The 21,226-nt window shown below is 42.4% G+C and overlaps 1 protein-coding gene across 5 annotated transcripts in view; it reads right to left on the bottom strand.

Moving 5' to 3' along the window:
- Positions 1–21,226, bottom strand: part of KCNS3 (potassium voltage-gated channel modifier subfamily S member 3) — a 137,590-nt gene that overhangs the window by 67,298 nt on the left and 49,066 nt on the right. Inside the window, exon 1 of one of the 5 annotated variants that reach the window (XM_056564256.1) lies at positions 5,578–5,686. The exons of the other annotated variants lie outside the window; for them this stretch is intronic. The gene's annotated coding sequence lies outside the window, so the exon portion shown is untranslated. Of the gene's footprint in view, positions 1–5,577; positions 5,687–21,226 lie in introns of those variants that run through there. 5 annotated transcript variants of the gene reach the window in all.

Here is a 21,226-nt window from a genome sequence, read left to right as displayed (position 1 = left end):
CGAGTCTGGGTAGGGTACGGCCGTGACCATGAAGGGCTCTGTTTCCCAGATTGTGGGTCCCCTGTGGGTCCCCTAGAACTTCCGCAGCCAGACCTTGTCGCCTAACTGGAGGGGTTTGGCGAAAGCATGATGGTTGTGGTTGCCTTTGCTGAGCTTTGCCCATCTTTTTTATTGACAATCTCTTTTGCTTCCTGGATCCTTCTTTGGTGGTCAGAGACCCACTCCATAAAAGCTTGCGGGAGTTGCTGAAGGGAGCTTGAAGTCCAAAGTCTGATCTTTTGGCAGCTGCAGTGTCGACCCATCATCAAGTAGAATGGGGTGTATCCAGTAGAACAGTGGACAGTGTTATTATAAATTTCCAGCAATTCAGGCAACAACTGGGGCCTCTCTTCATGCTTTGACACGGACGCTGCTCGCAGCATGTGGATAAAAACTTGATTAATAAGCTCACAGAGCCCGTTCCCTTGAGGGTGGTAAGCAGTAGTCTGGAGCTTCTTGCAGGCCTGGAACTGGCATAGCTCCTGGAAGAGTTGGGCCTCGAAGGCCATTCCTAGGTCCGTTAGGATAGAATCCGGAAACCCAAGGATTTGCACCCAATGAGTGTAGAACATCTGGGCCGTGGTTTTGGCTATGAAGTCCTTAACGGGCACTATGACAACCCACTTGGAGTAGTGGTCCAACATGGTGAGTACATAAGTGTACCCAGAGAAGGTAGGAGATAACTTGACATGGTCTGACTAGATAGGCCTTTCACTCTGGATGGAATGGAGGGGTGCTCTGGCGTCCTTGAATTACTATTTACAATTGATCACTAGAAGTGATCACTGAAACCCTAAATTTACCACCCACTAAATTAATTATACTCCTAAAAAATAATTTTTATTTTGCCAACATTTAAAATTTCCAGTGTCCTGTCTCCAGTATTGTAATACTGAAAGCCGCATGTGTCCACATGCTATTTATTTGTGTCTAATTGTCTCAGGCTGCAGTCCAGAGAACAATATGAACTGGGACAACACTGTTATTAAAAACGTATACACATTACCCCCCCCCCCCCCCCGACGTTTCACCACAAGACAGTGGCTTTATCAAGGGCTATGGTGTCAATGGCATGTGTTTGAGCTCCGTTTGGGTTTTTATAACCTCCTGTCTAGTGATGTCATACATAGGAAGTGATCTCACAACAAGAAACTGAATTCCATTGGTATTCAGTGTGATTGACAACCGGCGTGGTCCATTCAGAACTAGTCTTAAACATCTCCCAATCCATGTCCTTATGCCTCACATGTTAATTAACCAATCACTCCTTCCAGGGGGATGATCTTCTTACCTGATTGGAGAAATCCCCATCCACGTAGCTGCGCCCGTGCTTCTGCGCGACTACTTAAACTCTCGGAGATCCCGAGGGTACATGTGCGCATGCGTGGATGTTTTGTTTACATCCACGCTGATTGGTTTACATCATTCTGACGTGTCGCTCTGTAATTGGATGCCGCAGCTCTGACATAAATGCGCAAAACAAGCTGCGCGAGGTGTTTGTTTTTCTAACCAATAACAACAGTATGAATTAACAACGCAGACTAAGCTGCAGAATATTCAGCATATTTGTTAATGCCGTGGATTGACATAGATACGCAGAACATTCTGCGCGAGAAGTTAGTTATTTTTTAAGACCCTTCTTCTAAATTAGATCTAAATATATTTGTAAGGTTATGCAATTTATAATTAAATAGATCAATTATACTTAGGGTAAGGATGAGGATATATGATTATGAGTGGAATATATCAATGTTGGCCTATCTATCTATTAAATCATTCTTATTTGTGTTCTTATTTTCATTTTATTTTAATGGCTATCTGATAATCTATTACTATCCACATTCGGGTAGATATAATAACATCTTACCACTGATAGGTAGTACTAATGTAGTTTATGAAATTAATCGCATTAATCTATAAAATAAAATAAAATGAAACATAAATCATAAATCTCCACTTGCTGACTGCTAACTATTATAGTCAGATAGATTATTAGACATATTTGGACCATTCTTCACTGGCGTCCTTGCACCCGTTCTTGGTGATGTTGAAGATGGCACACTCACTTCACCATTTCTGGATGTCGCTCCGCATGCCAATCCAGTAGTACCTCTGTCTGATAGTAGCCTCAATCAATCTTGTGGACTCCAAAGTGTACCGATTGATCATGGTATGCATTGAGGAACATTGCCGCGTCTCTTCGGGGAACCAGAATCTGATGAAGTCGATCACCAGAAACCAGATCCAAAGAATTTCGGTACAACAGTCCTTTGTGCACGAACAGTCGCTTCCTCTGTCACCACAGACATTTCAACTCATAGTCACACTGGGCCCGGCGTAGATGGGTTGGTACCTTTCATCAGAAGGTAGTCCAACAGATCCCCCATGACTCAATTTTAGTCTTGTAGAGTCTTCCAGGTGTATAGGTCTTCCTGGACCTTCTCCGACCTGGGTTCACCCTCTTCACAGTATTGACTCACGAACCTCTGGTAAAATGGGAGCATCTCAACATTTTCCTACTCGTCCTCGACAGGTGGTTTTTCAGCCTGGGGTCATTTGAGATAGTACATTGACATTGACATTTGGCTTCTGTACTTGATGGTGAAGTTGTAGTTGGCCAATCTTGAGGCCCAACGCTGCTCGATGGCACCCAGTTTGCCAGTATTCAGATGGGCCAAAGGGTTATTATCCGTGTAGACGGTGAATGGCATGGCAGCCAAGTAGTCTTTAAACTTTTCAGTTACACCCCATACGAGGGCGAGGAGTTCCAGCTTGAAGGAGCTGTAGTTGGCATCGTTCTTCTCTTCTCCTCGCAGATTACAACTGGCATAGGCTATCACTCTCTCTTGCCCTTCTTGAACTTTGGACAGGACAGCTCCCAGGCCTTCAAAGCTGGCATCAGTATACAACCGGAATGGCTGACTGTAGTCAGAATGGGTGGTTCTGTCAACAGACGTTTAAGAGTCGGAATGCTGTCCCTTGCTCTTCGACCCACACAACCGGTAGTCTTTCACTGTAGTTCTCCTTCACTGTACCCCTGAGGAGAGCCGTGAGGGGCTCTGCAATCTGAGCGAAGTGGGGAATGAAGCGGCAGTAGTAGCCGGAGTAGCTCCTGATGTCTTTCACCGTGCACGGGGTAGGCCGGTTCTTGACAATCTCTACCATCTCAGGATTAGGCTGGACTCCCTCGGTGCTGACAACATGACCAAGGTAGTGTACCTGAGGTTTAAGCAGATGACACGTTGACGGCTTAATCTTCAGCCCATGTTTGATCAAGACTTGGAAGACGTCTGACAGTTGACTAAGGTGCTCCTGGTAGGACTTGGAGTACACAATGACATAATCTAGGTACAACAGGACACTTTGAAAGTTTAGATGGCCCAGGCACCGCTCCATCAGATGCTGGAAAGTAGCAGGTGTGTTGCACAGCCCAAACAGCATACTCTTGAATTCGAACAGTCCCATGGATGTCACAAAGGCTGTCTTCTCTCAGTCTTTCTCGGCCATAGGCACTTGCCAATGCCTACTGATTAAGTCCTAGGTGGAGAAGTAAGCAGCTGACACAAGGGCTTTAAGTTACTCTTCAATTCTTGGAAGGGGATAAGCGTCCTTATGTGTGACATTATTCAGTTGCCTGTAGTCGACTAAAAAATGGATGGTCCCATCTTTCTTCTTGACCAAGACAAGGGGCGCCGCCCAAGGACTTTGACTCTTTTGGATGACGTCAGCCTCCTTCATGTCAACCAGCATCTTCTGGTTTGATACATGCCTGACGCGACAGGACGGTGTCTTTATTTGATAGGTGGGCTGTCGCTTGTCAGGATCCTGTGCTGGATCATGGATGTGCGTCCAAAGTCTGTGGGGTGTTTACTGAAGCCTTCATGGTACCTCTTGGTGATATTGATGACTCCACTGACTTCATCTCTCGGTGCGGTCTCATCTCCCACTTGGAGTTGTGCCCACCAGGGCTCAGGGAAACTTGCAGCAGATCCCGGAGCCACTTGGGCCGCCCACTGTTCGGCCACCTTGCGTTCTGTTAAGATGTCCCTCAACTCTAGAAGATGTAGCTGGGCAACTAGGGTGTATTTAGGCAATATAGCAGCAACATCCGACAGATTGACGGGATGAGACCCGTTGGTAACCGCAACAAGGCTTCTCGCAGCTCATACAAGGGAATGTTCTTCTAGCTGCATAGGCTCCAGCAGGGCTTGATAGTCCTTGTTCCTTACTTCAGGATGTGCATGGCACCAGATGATGGTCTCTGTATTGGGTTGTAAGGTCACCGATCTGATGTCTTGAACTCGTACTCTGCAGATCTTGTTGGCAAACTTCTGTACTGCTTGTAGGACTTTCAAGTGGTGCTGCGCAGCTCGCTGGTCAGAGGGGGACATGTAGGGGAGAAAGGCATGCAAGGAATCTACTATCTCAGCAAAACAGTTTTTCATTATGTTCATCCCCAATATAAACTCAGCAGACCCCTTATCTGACGCATTAGTTACAATCACTCCCTGCCCTCTAAGTACGAGCTCTCCCAACTGAATGATTGGCTCCCAATATCCATGTCTGGGTATTGGTTGCCCGTTACCCGCCACTACCGTCAGATCAACATCATCAGGCTCACACAATACACGAGCATCCCAATACTTATAGAAAACATTTTTAGGAATAGTAGATACTTGTGACCCTGTATCTATTAATGCCTCCAACTGTACACCTTCCACAATAATCTTTACATGGGGCAAGAGGTGACATAATGTGATAGTCCTGACTTAGGGCGTTTTGGAATTGTGACTGCTGGCTGTTTTCCTGGGGGCCGGTCCTTGACCCCAGAGGGAATTCCGTTTAAACCCCAGCAGTGCATTGTCTAGTGTCCAGACTTGTTACAGTGGGTACAGAAGGGTCAACTCCTACTCCCAGAATATCTAGCGGTCGAAGGAGCACAGTAACTGGGATTACATGGGGCAGGAGCAGAGGGGGCTGCTCTAGGCAAAGATTGTTCACAGGAGAGGGGAGCAGGCTGGGTGGCGAGCTCCCGGACAACCTTAGTCAATTGTGCAATGTCTTGTTCAATACACTGTAGGTTTGAATCTGTAATGACTGACAAGGTTGCTTGGACTGGCAAAGTAGATGACACTGGGGCGGGTGACGGTGGTGGTATAGGTCTGGCTAGTGGCTAATGGATGGGTGTAAGGGGTGTACAAACATCATCTAACTCAGTCCCAGACTCAATCACTTGTATAGACGGTCTCTTGAAAGCGGGGAATCGTATGTTGGGATTTTGGACCACTGACATTCTCAGCTGGGCATTGTCCCACTTATTAAGAGCCCCATCAATAAATCTGTCCATTAACCTCTTGTTGCCCTGCTTGGGTGTTATACTATCTCATTTTTGGACAGCATATAGGGCATTTCGCAAGGCTAAGGCATAAGCTCTCAAGGTCTCACCTGGCTTCTGTCTCCTTTCATACAGCCAGAAACGTACTTCTGAAGGAGTATGTGACTCAAATACCTGGTACAGTCCTTCAAAGATCTGCTTACCAGTGGCTTTCTCGGAGGGGGGAAAGGTGCGGACTTCCTCTTGTGCTGGTCCCTGTAGCTTTCCTGTGAGCAACTGCACCTGTTGATTAGGAGGGAGAGAATAAAAGACAAACAAACTCTGGATCCTCTCCTTAAAATCCCTCAGGGTTAAGGCGTCTCTGTTGTAGAATACCGGTGCTGACATCTTGTAGAATTTTTGAGTATGCCGACACTTTAAGATGAATTGAGTGTGCTGTTGCTTTAAGATGAATTGAGTGCACTGTCGCTTTAGGAGGAATTGAGTGCGCTGTCGCTTTAAGAGGCATTGAGTGCGCTGTCGCTTTAAGAGGCATTGAGTGCGCTGTCACTTTAAGATAACTCGAGTGTGCTGTCCCTTTAAGATGCTTAATGAGGTGCTGAGGTGCTGCAGCAGCTTAGTCTTGACGGAACACTCTGGCTGGCTCCCCCCCCCCCCTGATGTGGTAAGTACCCGGTGACGCTGGAGCCGGACACAGCCGCCGGAACCTCCAACATGGCTGCGCCCGGGGTACTTCCTGTTTTGTTTTGGTCCGGTCGGTAAAGTCTTCACCTGTTCAACAAAGGGCGGACATTTAGTTCCTCCTCTCAACACTGAAGAGACGTCACTACTGGGGACTGACGGGGCAGAGCAGACTACGTTTAACCCTTTCAGGTACTGACTTTGCACACTTCATAATAGCAGTTAACAGTCTTTCTTTCAACTCCCCCTCTATTTCACCATCGCCGCCAGTAACACTCAGTCCCGTACAGTAATAACAGCAGTAATAACAGTCCCGTACACTTTTCTGTTGCAAACTTCTGTCGCATCGGCATGCGATTTTTATCGGACACAGTTCAGACTAGGGGGAGGACTTATGGCTTTGTGGCATATGGCACACACCCGAATCCTGTCCGTGATGCCAAAGATTGTGGTGAGGTTTAGGGGAAGATGGTGTTGCCCAGGGGTAGATGGTGGTAACCACTTAGAGTTTGTGAAGCCAGGACTTGGTTTGCCTATGTAACCACACAAAGGTAATCCCGTTACTCCTAGGTTAGGCAGGGGTAAATAATAGTCCAAGGCCAGGTTAAGGTTAACGGTAGCTTTACTGAAGTTGAACAGTTCTAACAGTCTGTACAGGGTAGTAAGGTTCCCAGAGAGGTGACCAGTAACACGAGGGACCTCGCAGCTTGCTGGGACTTGCAGAGACTTGACAGACTCTAGCAAAGTCCTGCTGACTATAACTGACTTGAGTTGACTGAAGATAGTGACAGCAGACAAAGATGACTTGACTTACAGATCGGTGGCTGCAATTTAGGTTGAGCCCTCCAGATGTATTGGACACTGGCTCTGAGACATCTGGACTGGACTTGACCTCACCAGAAAGTGAAACACAAGAGAGATATTGTAGTACCTCCCCTCTTATAAAGGGGGGCTGAGCAAGGAACCCATAGGCCAACTGCGGGTCACCTGGTGCTCTCTGGGTAACAAAACATATGACTTGAACATGTGACAACCCTTATCATGTGACTAACAATCATGTGACCATATCAAAGGTCCTTTACCCTTTATATATAACTTATATACATTATGGGGGAACACTGCAGGTGAGCCCTGAGGACGTACAGGGACTCAAACAGACAGGACTGTAGGAACATATCCCATACTGGGACATCACACAAGTTATTGTTTTTTGAAGATTACCAATGGCAGACATGCACCATCTGTCTATAAGTGAAAAAGAGGGATCTCCTGAGGATACGTCAGAGAAGGAACTCAGTGCTGGGTTATTATAAGGTCTACAGAAGTCCTCATGGGGTTTCAGGCAACCTACATTAACTCAAGACAGGTCTACTCAACATAGACACGTCACGAGGGACCCATTGTCAGAATAACGCCATGTACAACACAAACACCCTGGCTGCAGCTCTCGTAAACACAGAGAGGCTTAGCGGTGTCCTGTTTTATAGGAATACTTTCATTCTTTGCTATTAGATCATATAAAACCTATAGCGTCCGCAACCAACACAAGCATCGCCCTCAAAGCAGTAACATGCCCTGCCTTATGGTAGTACACCACTACATGTACTGTAGGTAGTAGAGGAGGTTTTTTTCTTCTTGAAAGCCATCTATTTGACTAAAGCTGTTCAGCTCGGGTCACAGGTATATGTCAGTAAACTCTTAACAAAGATATGGCAACATATACTGTGGCGCATGGCAACAGGTCCATTCACTTGTGGGTTTTCTCAAAACCCCTGTTCATACGGCCTCTAAGGGGTAACTAAGCTTTGCAACCCTTTCAATAAAAGGTCTGAAAAACCCTTCCTGCATATCCTCTGAACCAGTGGTCTCTTAGCTGTCGACCTCCAGATGTTGCAAAACTAAAACTTCCAGCATGCCCGGACAGCCAACGGCTGTCCGGGCATGCTGAAAGTTGTAGTTTTGCAACCACTGGAACTCTGCAGTTTGGAGACACATATATAGATAACAGATAATCAGAGTAGTCTATGGCAAAGTTGGCTCTGCTACATTAACAAACTCAGCTCTGCTACATATGGGGAATTCAGGGCCGGTTCTGCCTATAGGCAAAATAGGCAGCTGCCTAGAGCATCCTCTTGATGAGGGCGCTGCTCTGCACACTGCAAGAAAGTTAGTGGTCAGCTAGCATCCAAAGCACCCGCTCACCCAAAGCGCCCGCCCAGCCAGCACGACCGTGTCACCCCAGTAGTAAGGAAATTACATGAACAGGAGCTTTGTTACAGTGTGTCACCCCAGTAGTAAGGTAATTACATGAACAGGAGTTTTTTACAGTATGTCACCCCAGTAGTAAGGTGATTACATGAACAGGAGGTTTGTTACAGTGTGTCACCCCAGTAGTAAGGTAATTACATGAACAGGAGGTTTGTTACAGTGTGTCACCCCAGTAGTAAGGTGATTACATGAACAGGAGGTTTGTTACAGTGTGTCACCCCAGTAGTAAGGTAATTACATGAACAGGAGGTTTGTTACAGTGTGTCACCCCAGTAGTAAGGTAATTACATGAACAGGAGGTTTGTTAAAGTGTGTCACCCCAGTAGTAAGGAGATTACATGAACAGGAGGTTTGTTACAGTGTGTCACCCCAGTAGTAATTTAATTACATGAACAGGAGTTTTTTATAGTATGTCACCCCAGTAGTAAGGAGATTACATGAGAAGGAGGTTTGTTACAGTGTTTCACCCTAGTAAGGTTATTACATGATGAGGAGTTTTGTTACAATGTGTAGATTTGTTACAGTGTGTCACCCCAGTAGTAAGGTGTCAAAGGGCGGAGCCAATAGGCAGGGTCAAGGGACGGCAAAATTAGCTTTCGCCTATGGTGGCAAAAATACTTGCACCAGCCCTGGGGCAAATGTGTCACGTTAGTTCATGCATAAATACAAGGGTTATTTCCTTTAGAAAAACGCCCAAGACTGTATCTATAACAAGGGGGCATCCTCTACGTCTAGAGGAAAGAAGGTTTCTACACCAGCACAGATGGGGGTTCTTTACTGTAAGAGCAGTGAGACTGTGGAATTCTCTCCCAGAGGAGGTGGTCATGTGAACTCAATAAAAGAGGTCAGAAAGGGCCTGGATACATTTCTGGAGAGTAATAACATTACAGGTTATGGATAATAGATTTAAAGGGACAGAACATCGATCCAGGGATTTATTCTGAGGCCATATTAGGAGTCGGGAAGGAATTTTTCCCTTGGTATAGGGTAGTTGGTATCAGCCTCATAATAAGAATCCTCACACGGATCCATAGTAGAAAAAAAAAATAAAGGTTATGGGGGTCATTACATGGTGATGCAGATTTATTTATTGTTGTTTTTTTTGTTTTTTGGTCTAAATTTTACAATTTTTTTCAACATTGACCCCCATAATAAATGCATAATACAGTATGGTGAACTGTATGTTGCAATTATATATATATATACATATATATATATATATATATATATATATATATATATATTATTATTATTATTATTAATAATTTTTTTTTTTTTTTTTTGCCCTAAAAATTGTTTTTTTTTTCTGGCTTCATAATACAATATATGGTTAATAAAGGGTGCTAGGAAAAAGTACAACTTTACCTGAATAAAAATAAGCCCTCGTGGAAAAATAAAAATTGAATTAAATGGGCACTGTCATTAAAATTATGTTTTGCATATGATTCAGTAGGTAAAATAAATGAGATTTGTAATTTACTTCCTGTAAAAATGTCTTTTTATGTCACTTTCATGGCCTTATAAATCTGGATACTAGGGTTCTCCCTTCTGGCCACTAGGGGTCTCCCTTCCTACCTCATTCCTTCTGAGACCAAACTCAGGAAGTGCGGTCTGACCATAGGCAGTGAATAGCACTCGCTTTCCCTGTTTCATACACAGGTGAGTGCCTATGGTCAGACCACACTTCCTGAGTTTGGTCTCCAGCCAGGAGACCAAAGTCTGTACTTTTGAACAGACGGAATGTAATCTGGACCAGAAGGGAGACCCATGAAAGTGACATAAAAAGAAATTTTTTACTTACAGGGAGTAAATTACAAATCTTATTTATTTTACCTGCTGTATCATATGCCAAAAATTGATTTTAATGACAGTGCCCTTTCAAAAATCAAGGGGTCGCGAAGGGTTTAAAGGGGTACTCCACCTCCCCAGCGTTCAGAACATTTTGTTCCAAATGCTGGGTGCGGGCTGCAGGGGTCGTGAAGTCACGGCCACGCCCGCTCAATACAAGTCTATGGGAGGGGGCATGGCGGCTGCCATGCCCCCTCCCATAGACTTGTATTGAGGGAGCGTGGCAGCCCGCACCCAGCATTCGGAACAAAATGTTCCAAGTGGAGTACCCCTAAAAAGAGGTTATCCAGGATGATTTCTTACAAAAACAGCACCTGCCCTCAGGCTGTGTGTGGTATTGCAGCTCAGTTCCACTGAAGTGAACGAAGCCAAGTTGTAATACCACACACAACCTGAGGACAGATGTGGCGCTGTTATATTTTTATTTTTACTTTTAGAAAAAAAAAACATAGCTCTGTTTTTCTATTCACGGAAAAATTCTTTAATGAGAATGTGTTGGCCGATGAAAACTCACAGATTCTTTATATGTATTTATTACTTTTTTGCAGACTCCAGGATACTTCTTCAGCATACAGAACATGCACGGCTTGTAGGTTTACTGCAGGGAAATCAAAGTGAATTGAAAGATAAGAAATACATAATGGAATCCGAGTGTTTTCATCTGTCTGTAACACAGTAATCCAGGAGTGTTTTCACGCTTTTTTTGCCTCTCGGCATTTCAGTAGTCATTTATATATATATATATATATATATATATATATATATATATATATATATATATTATTATTATTTTTTTTTTTTTTTTACTCAGATATGTCTGTATGAGAAATTGTTTTATGCAGGAGAAATTTAATGTTTGTTAATGTTTTTGAGGTATGTAAGGAGGGTGAAATTACATCTTTTCATGAATCTCCTTTTTGGCAGCTGTCAACCTCCATTAAAGACTCCTAAATTTGTGACACATTTTATACTGTGCTTTACGAAGTGTTACGGTTTTCTCATGCAGAATGTTGTGCCATGTGTAATAATGTGTTATACCTCTTTTATTTTTGCATCTACAGAGCTATACAAGGACTTGTTTTTCGCGGGACAAATTGTACTTTGTAATGACATCCTTCATTTTTATTGTAAATTACACTGCAAAAACTATTTGTGGATTGAAATTGAAATTTTTTTTCTCCGAATTTTGTCAGGGTTTTGTTTGTATATTATTCACAGTGTGGTAAAACGTACTTGCCATCTTGATTATTAAGGTCAGTAGGACTATTACACATGATATAAATATGATATGGGTGGTCACTAAGGGGTTAATCATCACACTTCACCCCCTGTATGTATAACTCTTTGTGTAATTTATGGAATTTTTTAAAGGCATGAATTAAAAAAAAAATGTTTTTTAACTTTTTTTCCCCTAATTTTTTTTTTCTTTCATTTTTTTTAGGCTAAGTTTCTACTTGTTTTTTTGTCCTGCATTCTTTTGGTTAAAAAGAAAAAACACCTGAAAAAATGCCAGTGCAATTTCCTGCATAGTGATGGGAAAAAATGTATATAACAAAATGTATATTTTTTATAACGAAATTTTAATTAAAGGGGTATTCCGGGATTTTTTTTTTTTATTTGACTATGCTACAGGGGCTGTAAAGTTAGTGTAGTTCATAATATAGTGTCTGTACCTGTGTGTGACGTTTTCTCACAATTGTTCTGTGATTTTCACCTCACTATTTATTTTTAACAACATACAAAATGACTGTTGTCTCAGATTTTTCTCAGCTTGCAATGTGGCCGAGACCTGACATCACTAGTCAGCTGATGACAGGGAGCCTGTCTGCTTCAATGGGTGGAGAGAGCAATCTGCAAGCAATGCAAGTAGGCACCATGATTGAAAACCACAGGTCTTTGGATGGATGCAGCTCATTTATGTTTCAATGAGTGAGGTGGCTGATGTGTGGGAAGGAGGAAAATGGAATTGTGGGATTTGCAGTAAAAAAAAATAAAATCAAACAGGAAATACAAGTTCACAAAAAGCTAGCCACAGTGTTATGGTAATCTCACAACATAGCCATTTAGCCCCAAGACAAGCGCAGATCCTTCCTAATCATGTCCATTACTGCCTGCCAGGTACGTACTAAAATCACATTATGGTGGATAACCTCTTTAATTTTTAATAAAGTGTGTGTGTTTCACCTTTTTTTTCTCGATTTTTTGGCATTTTTTAGGTAGTACTACTACTCCCAGCATGGAACACACTGTTCCATGATGGGACATATCGCCTAGGGTGTCAGTCCTGACACCCGATGCGATCGTCCATAATATAGCAGAGATACGGAGCAGCTCTATACAGCGCTCGCATCTCTGCTCTGTACTCTGGCCAGTGATGTGAATAGAACATCATTCATATTTTCCGCCCAGAGTTGGGATTGGCCGGATGGTGGCAGCCAATCACAGCTCTGAGAGGGAAATATGAATATGTGTATATATACGGCTGTGCAGGGGACCATAGAAGAGCCGGCCGCATCTATACATTATACGGAAGGATCGTATAAATTGATCCCTGTTTAAAAATTAATAAAAATGTTGTTATAAAAAAGAAAAAAAAAATTTAAATACCATTTTTTCCATCACTACTATATCTTTTTTATTTTTATTTTTTAATGGTACCCTACGAAATGTTATTAAAAAAAGGTATCTCCATCACTTTTTTGGATCGCTAAAGTCCAAAAGAGAATAAAAACCGCCTGAAAAAAGCCAAAGTTAAAACCCACATGGTGTTTTTCTTGGCATTTTTTTTCTCCCATAGACTTCTATGGGAGAAAAACGCCACGATTTCAGGGAAAAAAATGTCAGTGTCTCAACGTACTGCGATTTTGGAAAACCGCCAAGGAGCTGAAAAACGCCAAAAAAGAGTGAAAAAAACACCAAAAGGATTTTTAAAAAAACCGCCAAAGTGAAAAATGCAAAGTGAAATAAGATTTTTGCGATTTCTCACTGATTTACAGCTAACATCTGTCCGCAGCGTTTTTTGGATGAAAAAACACTATGTGGCAGAATTGATATTTTTCTTGCCGTTTTCCCCCCAAAAAAACAAGTAGAAACTTAGCCTTAGGGTGCATTCACATGGGCGTATTTGTCAGCGGATCTGCGGCTGCGGATCCGCTGACAAAGGCCCCTAAAGTGCTGCCCTCTTTGTGCCTGCTAATAGCGGCAATCTGCCGCTACAAGCAGACACACTGCGATGTGTGAGTTACCCTGCAGTGTACTCGCACACATCGCGACCGCTCTCTGTGTAGCTCAGGGAGCCGGGGGAGCGGCCGCGATGTGCGGGATGTGCACTGCGACTCGCACTTCACAGTGTGTCTGCTGGTAGCGGCGGATTGCCGCTATTAGCAGGCACAAAGAGGGCAGCACTTTAGGGGCCTTTGTCAGCGGATCCGCAGCTGCAGATCCGCTGACAAATACGCCCGTGTGAATGCACCCCCAAACAGTTTTCTTAAACTGTTCACATTTCACTTTTTGGGGTTATTACATTAAGAATGTTTAGCTTTGAAGCTATGTTCACACAGAGTATCCGATTTTGTTTTAAACAAGCAAAGTTATCAAAATTGCCGCAGGTTATTTCCCATTTTTATTGCCGGTTTTTCTGTTTTATTGGTACGGTTCTGTTATTCTGGAAGTTATTTCTTACGTACTGATGCAAATAATGAACATGATCATTATTTTAAAGGGTACCTCTCATCAAATAAACTTTTGATATATTTTAGATTAATGAATGTTGAATAACTTTCCAGTAGCATGTTAATGAAAAATATGCTTCTTTCTATTGTATTTTTCCCAATCAGTCCTGTCAGCAAGCATTTCTGACTCATGCTGGAGTCCTAAACACTCAGAGCTGCCAGCCTGCTTTGTTCACAGCCAAACAGGCTGTGAACAAAGCAGGCTGGCAGCTCTGAATGTTCTCCTTTGTGAACAAAGCAGACTGGCAGCTCGTAGTGTTTAGGACTCCAGCATGAGTCTGAAATGCTTGCTGCCAGGACTGGTAGGGAGACCCCTAGAGGTCATTTCTTCAAAGTGGAAAATTAAATAGAAAGAAGCATATTTTTTAATAACATGCAATTGTAAAGTTATTCTGCATACATTAATCTATAATACATCAAAAGTTTTTTTGATGAGAGGTACCCTTTAACAACTGTTAGGAATGACGGACACTTTCTTTAGAATTTTTGCCCTGACTACGGGGCTCCCCAGTCTAAACCACGAGATACACAACCCAGCGGCATTGTGTTCCCACCTCCATGCTGTGCATTATACAGACCTCCAGTAAACATAAATAAATTAAATAATGTAGATTCATATTATAAATTGAAAAGGTCCTTGAACTAGGGCTTGACCATGTAAAGAAGAACATAAATATAAAAAGCAATGTACAACAATGTCACACAAATCACACCCCACAATGTTCTCACTGCCACCATCTACTCATTCAGAACATTCCAATTACAACAATAGAATCATAAAACTGCTGAACAGTTGTGACCTAAAGCAATAAATAAATAATACAGACACTAATAAACTTGTCCAGTTGCTGCGCTGATGCCCCACCCTGTGCCAGTCACTGCCCTGAACGCCCACTCACTATAGAATACAATACAGTGGTCCCTCAAGTTACAATATTAATCGGTTCCAGGACGGCCATTGTATGTTGAAACCATTGTATGTTGAGACCATAACTCTATGGAAACCTGGTAATTGGTTCTGAAGCCACAAAAATGTCATCCAAAAATAGGAAAAAATGAGAATTAAAGAAAAATAAGTAGATAACTAATATAGATAAAGCAAATCCTTCCATATAAAAGTAAGAAAGATCTGCTGGGAGCTGTAAATCACTGTCTATGTCAGTGTTTCCCAACCAGGGTGCTTCCAGCTTTTGCAAAACTACAACTCCCAGCATGCCCGGACAGCCAACGGCTGTCCGGGCATGCTGGGAGTTGTAGTTTTGCAACAGCTGGAGGCACTCTGGTTTGGAAACAATGGTTCTTCAGGGTCATATACAGTACACACAGTGCCCCAAATGGAGCTACCCTTACTTGGTGTCTAAAGGAGCAGCTAACCCTGGCACAGGTAAGGAGTAGTACAGAACTTGTAGTTCCTCCTTGTACTGTAGGGGGCGCTACCAGACAGCCAGTCAGTGCATGCACTTCAGTAATATAGGGGTTTTACCAGTAAAATGCCCATTCTGATTGGTCAGTTCTTCCAGTTGTGAAATTTCTCACAGATCTGGACGGTCTGTAGCATTGTATGTTGAGTCTGGTTTCAAGTTACAATGGTCCAGAAAAAAACAATGGCCCTCATTTACTTAGAAAATCGGGTTGTAAGTCTATGTTGCTTTCTTACCCGACTGCTTTTTTCCCCTGGTATTTATTATTATGTCGCATCCTGTTTGTCGCACGTGGGTTTTGTTGGTTTTGGTTTCCAACTCCTCTGAGTTGTCGGGAAAAAATCCACAACAATTGAACAAATTCGGGTTGGAAACCTTTATAAATACGTGGGAAAGCTCAGAAATGTCGGGTTACGCCCCTTTTTCGGGTTTGGGAGAATCCACATCGGGTCGGTCGGGAAAAAATGTCGCATCGTGTCGCAGACTGGTGCACGATGTCTGCGACATGTCACAGACAAAGATGCGACAAAAAAACCCGACAAAAGAAGTTGGGTTTAGAATAGTAAATGAGGGCCAGTGTATGTTGAAACTATTGTATGTTGAGGCCATTGTAAGTTGAGGGATCACTGTATAAACTCCTCACTCTTAGGCTGCATTCACACTACGTTTAGACACTACAGCTGCCTGGGACCAAAACCCATTCGCTTTAATGAGCCGACCGAAGTCAGACGGTGATTCCGGTCGGCTCATTTTTGTCCCGTATCCGGTTTTGTGACCGTACCTAAAACGGTAAACGTAGTATCCCTGTATAAGTAGTTGTAGGCGTACCCAAAACACCCAATTTTTTTTAGATAGGCCTTCCTTATTTTTTATCAGTGTCTCTTACTTTTTCCATTTCCCGGTTCATATGTATCCCCCAAACTCCATGCACTCATGTGCCCTTCATATCCGTACATACACAAATACAGGCTGGTGACTGGCACATATACCTTTATATGCACTGACCGATTTATAGGTATCTACAGCAAAACCTGCAACACAAGGATTTTATTGTGTATTTTTGTTAATTCTTTCGGCCGGAGTCCCCAAATTCCACTAGGTATGACTGTACCCTTACAGTATGTCTAGTGCTATATCATATGTAGTAACACAACTATTGCGTAGATTTACTATGTTACCTTTCTCTTAATGCAATATAATTTCCATTCATTTACATTCATGTAGTCAGGTTAGTAAAACGTGCATCAATTTTGCCTAATTACCTTGACATACTGAAGCTTAGATTTGCGCCGCAGTGACTTATTAACTCCAAATTACAACACAAGAACTTACCAAACATGACCTTTATGTGAGATGGTTGTCACCACACTGCAGTGCCAGAGCCTAGACGTGCACAGTACACAGCCGTAACTCCATCCATTCTTTGCGGGATGTTGTAAACGGCTCTGATTAATTTTAATGTTGCTACAAATATAGAAACATTATAAGACACCGGATGGAACATTGCAGTAGCCAATAATAAATTTCAACTTCAGGCATTGCAAGACCTGATGGTTTCTCTAGGGGAGCTCAAGCTGTGCGATCTGCATAGTTCCACTTAGATTTACTGGGCTCACCCTCCACCCAACTTTTTCTTGCACCGTAAACTTTGTTGTTATCATATCTGTAAACACAGAATATATCAGCAATAAGATATTTGTGTATCGTTCCATAGAATCGGATACTGTTGGCTCTAAACCTGTTCCAGCTAGGGCAGTCTCCTGCAGGCGCACCATTGTGTTGGAACCTTGGTAGAACTGAGGGTACTCTGGTACTCTAGTAGCCCAGTCCAACTCTATCAGTCTAGATCAGCAATTGACTTAGAACCTGTCAGTACTTTCATTCTGTCCAAACCAAGGATCATTGGGGTGGTCTTTAGTGGCTAACCCCCCCCCCCCCCCCCTCCCAGCCCTAATTGATTGATTTCTCCCTGTGTGATTACTCAAGACTTCACCGGGGACCGCCCAGTTGGCGTATGGTTTAGCATGACCTTGCAAACATGGGAGCATACTATATAAAATATATGACTCGAAGCCAATTCATCAATTGACTAAGAATTCATTCAAGAATCTACATAGTTGTGAAAATGACCTGAAGGTCATCATAACCATTTTTTATACTCCATCTTATCAATGTGCCATTGTTGGTTTACACAGGTGAATGTCAATTGCCATTTGGTTAATGTAGGAACAAGCAATGAGAGAGCCAACAGATTCCATATATGTTATTGGCTAGGTTCACATATATGTTGGAGTTCTATTCGGGGGAAGGGGGGGGGGGTTGCTCCAAGACAGATTCCACTCATTTAGCAGGATCTGGCCAGACAAAAAAAACATTGCTAGCTGTATTTTTGGTCTGGTCAAATCCAGCATGGAACTAGTGCGAAATCCGATGCATCCAAGTTAAAGTCAATGGGATCTCATTGATGTCTGTTGATTATTGCAGCCGACCGCCTTACTCCGCTTATAGGCATTGAATGGAATCTGTGATGGAGGCAGGAATAGCTCTTCCAATGCAGATTTGAACCTAGCCTAATTCAGCATAGACCTGTGCATGTCCAGAGTCACAACCGTTCCTTCTCTGAGCTCCGCGATTCATGCTTCTTTCAGGAATAAACAACACAGTTCCAGAGCATGCCCTAGCTGACTGTGAGGATGTCTATGCATACAATAAAGATGAGCTATGATCTCTGAGCAATGCCAAGTGTTACCATTCAAAACATGGCTACCAGATGACATGGAAAAAAACTTCTACGGTGTTTTCTAGCACACACAGGAGCTGCAAGATCTGCTACCACATCACACCTCTAAAACATGCTGCACTCTTTACTACAAAAATAGTGTTCCAGACAGGCTTCATAAGGCAGTCATAGATGTTTCCAAACAACTCCATGACCTGGAGAAAAGAGTCTTCTCTACAGGACAGAACGGAGGAGGGGATTGTGCACTTTCAGGGGACCATGCTTCCAGATTAGACATGACTGTCTTAAAGCCGGAGGACCTGGAAAATAGGTCCAGGAGAGCTAATTTAAAAATCTGAGATCTTCTTAAACATGTGGACATACTAAAAGAAGCAGCATTGAATATTATACAGATCGAAATACCCAGTCAGATCATTCTTCTTTGCGAAATGACAGGATCTATAGGGCACTTATTAAACCATGCAACTCTTCAACTTCTTAAAAAGTCATTCCGCCTCTTTATTAGCCACAAAAATAGAAACCAAAATGTTGCGGTTTCTTCAACACACACGAAAATATTCCAGAAGATTATAATCCAGATATTTAGCTCCCTCAATGCTAGAAAGTTGAAGAAACTATAGGCTTATAACTTAACATTGCAACTAGCTCAAATACCTGTAAGTTGTAGGAAGGACCAGTCAAGCACCATGATAGGGAAAGTGGCACCTGCCGCATGGTAGGCAGGCATCCCTCTGCTAAGATGAGAAACAGTCCCTGTAAGAGAAAAGGATGCAGGAGACAAGCGGTATCCCTGCTGCAGATGTGCCATTGAGCAGGACAAGAAACAAGGGAGCTGTGGGCATAGGAGATGTGGAAGACATTATTAAAAGGCCACCTTTTCAAGAGAGAGAGAAGGGCTTTGGTGTTAGAAGCTACAGGAGAAATCCATAGGCATTATGGGCATGGTTGCAGTCCAACAGTGGTCAAGACCTGTGTGAGTAAGTGCTACCAACTGAAAGACTGGGGGTCAGAGAGTGCCTACTTCAAATCTGAAACACCCATGCTGATCAGCACAGTATACCGTATATTGTATTTTTACTTTGCCCCCACTGATCATCTAGTTACCTTCTTTTTTGCCTTTTTCCATCTAGGCTTATGGATATGCACAATGTATGAATATGATGATATCTACTAAGAGAAACTGATTTCTTTAATCAATTGCTATGGATAAAATGCTTAATTTCCCATATACTGTGGAATGCACACAATGGGGATAGTTGTTATGTGCTGGATTTTCATATGTAAAGCTCCACCTATTTTCAGTTCACTGGATTGACTAAGAGGCGGACAGCACCTTGTTCTGAGCACATTAGGCCTAAAGTTACATGTGAGGTAAGTGCACCCCATGCACACCCCCTCCATGTGAAGCAGCATCCCCTTTCCAGGCCCTTCTTAGCTCATTCCCTTTCCCTTGGCACAGGCATATTTGTTCAAAAGTCGCACAATTTTGCTCATGAGTTGATTGGATTTTAACAGATTCCACCACCTTTCTACTCTACTGTATTTGCAACATATTTTGTGCTTTTGCTAAAATTGTCAGTTGGAGAGTAACCATATGGTGGACCTACATGTTATGGCACTGCTATCATGTATAAAGTACTTCAATTTTACTCTTCAGTTTGATAGTATCTTTATTTTGCCCAATATTACACATTCCGAGGTCAGACTGGGCTCTGTGTCAGATCAGTGCACTATTCATAGTTGTATATTACACTGATCTGATGGAGAGCTCAGTTTGACCTTGAAATGTGTAATATTGGGCAAAATAAATACAAAGTTACTACCAAAATGAAGTTCTTTCCACGTGGGAGCAGTACAAAATCCAGCTTAGGCCAGGCCATTTATAAATCAGGGTACCATTCTGGTAACGTGCGCTAAAAGGGTTTGATCAATCTTAGTTATACAGACCAGGTGTTCCAGGTAATGAAGTACATGTTGTATCTCCTTTCTCTGGTCCACTTTTTTATTCCCTCAGCTTACAATGACCTCAATATACAATAGTTTCAACATACATTGGTCTTCTCTGGACCATTGTAACTTAAAATGAGACTCAACATACAATACTACGGACAGCCCAGATTTGCGAAACGCGTCAATGGCCAGAAGAACTGACCAATCAGAATGGGCATTCACTGGTAAAACCCCTGTATTACTGAAGCCCATGCACTTCATGCTGTCTGGTAGCGCCCCCTACAGTACAGGGAGGTATTACATGTTCTGTACTACTCTTTATCTGTGCCAGGGTTAGCTGCTCCTTTGGACACCAGGTAAGGGCGGCTCCATGTTACTTTTTTAGCACATTGTGTGTACTGTACAGGACCTTGTCCTCTACATAGACAGTGATTTACAGCTCCCAGCAGATCTTTCTTACTTTTATATGTAAGGAATTGCTTCATCTATATTAGTTATCTACTTATTTTTGTTTATTCCTCACTTTTTCCTATTTTTGGATGACATTTTGGTGGTCTCAGAACCAATTACCAGGTTTCCATAGAGTCACAGTCTCAACAATGGTTTCAACATATAACGTTGTCCTGGAACCAATTAATATTGTAACTTGAGGGACCACTGTATATATATGCATAGATAGATAGATATATTATTATTCTTATTATTATTATAAATTATTTATTATATATATATATATATATATATATATATATATATATATTATTATTATTATTATTATTATTTTATTTTTTTAAAGAATGAATTGTACAGACTCCTTTGGGACATTCATTCAGCGTTGTTATTTAGTTCTAGTATGTTGGAATTTGTAATTTTGCAGTATAAAGAGGATGCTCTGTAATTGGACATCCGACAGAGATGGTATCACATGAAATCGACAGTAGAGAGAATTTGTCCTATTATTTCTGTGATTTTCTTCCCTTACAACCGTCATATGTGAGATAAAGTTGAAGCCATCTTGATCCCTGGAGTGTTAAGATATTGTTCTGCTGAGATAAGTTATCTTAATGCGTTCTACGTTGCCGGCCTTATCTAGATTTCTGGTGCAGTAGGATATCCCAACACAACACATTGCAGTCTTGGGTAAATGCGAAATTGCTATATCTGAATGCTATCATTTCCTTCTCCCATCTTCAGCATAAGGGTCTATTCACAC

This window comes from Hyla sarda, chromosome 3, assembly GCF_029499605.1.
Source record: "Hyla sarda isolate aHylSar1 chromosome 3, aHylSar1.hap1, whole genome shotgun sequence".
Lineage (NCBI taxonomy): Eukaryota > Metazoa > Chordata > Amphibia > Anura > Hylidae > Hyla > Hyla sarda.
The sequence above is the reverse complement of the archived record's forward strand: the minus strand, read 5'-3'. Positions and strand labels throughout refer to the sequence as shown.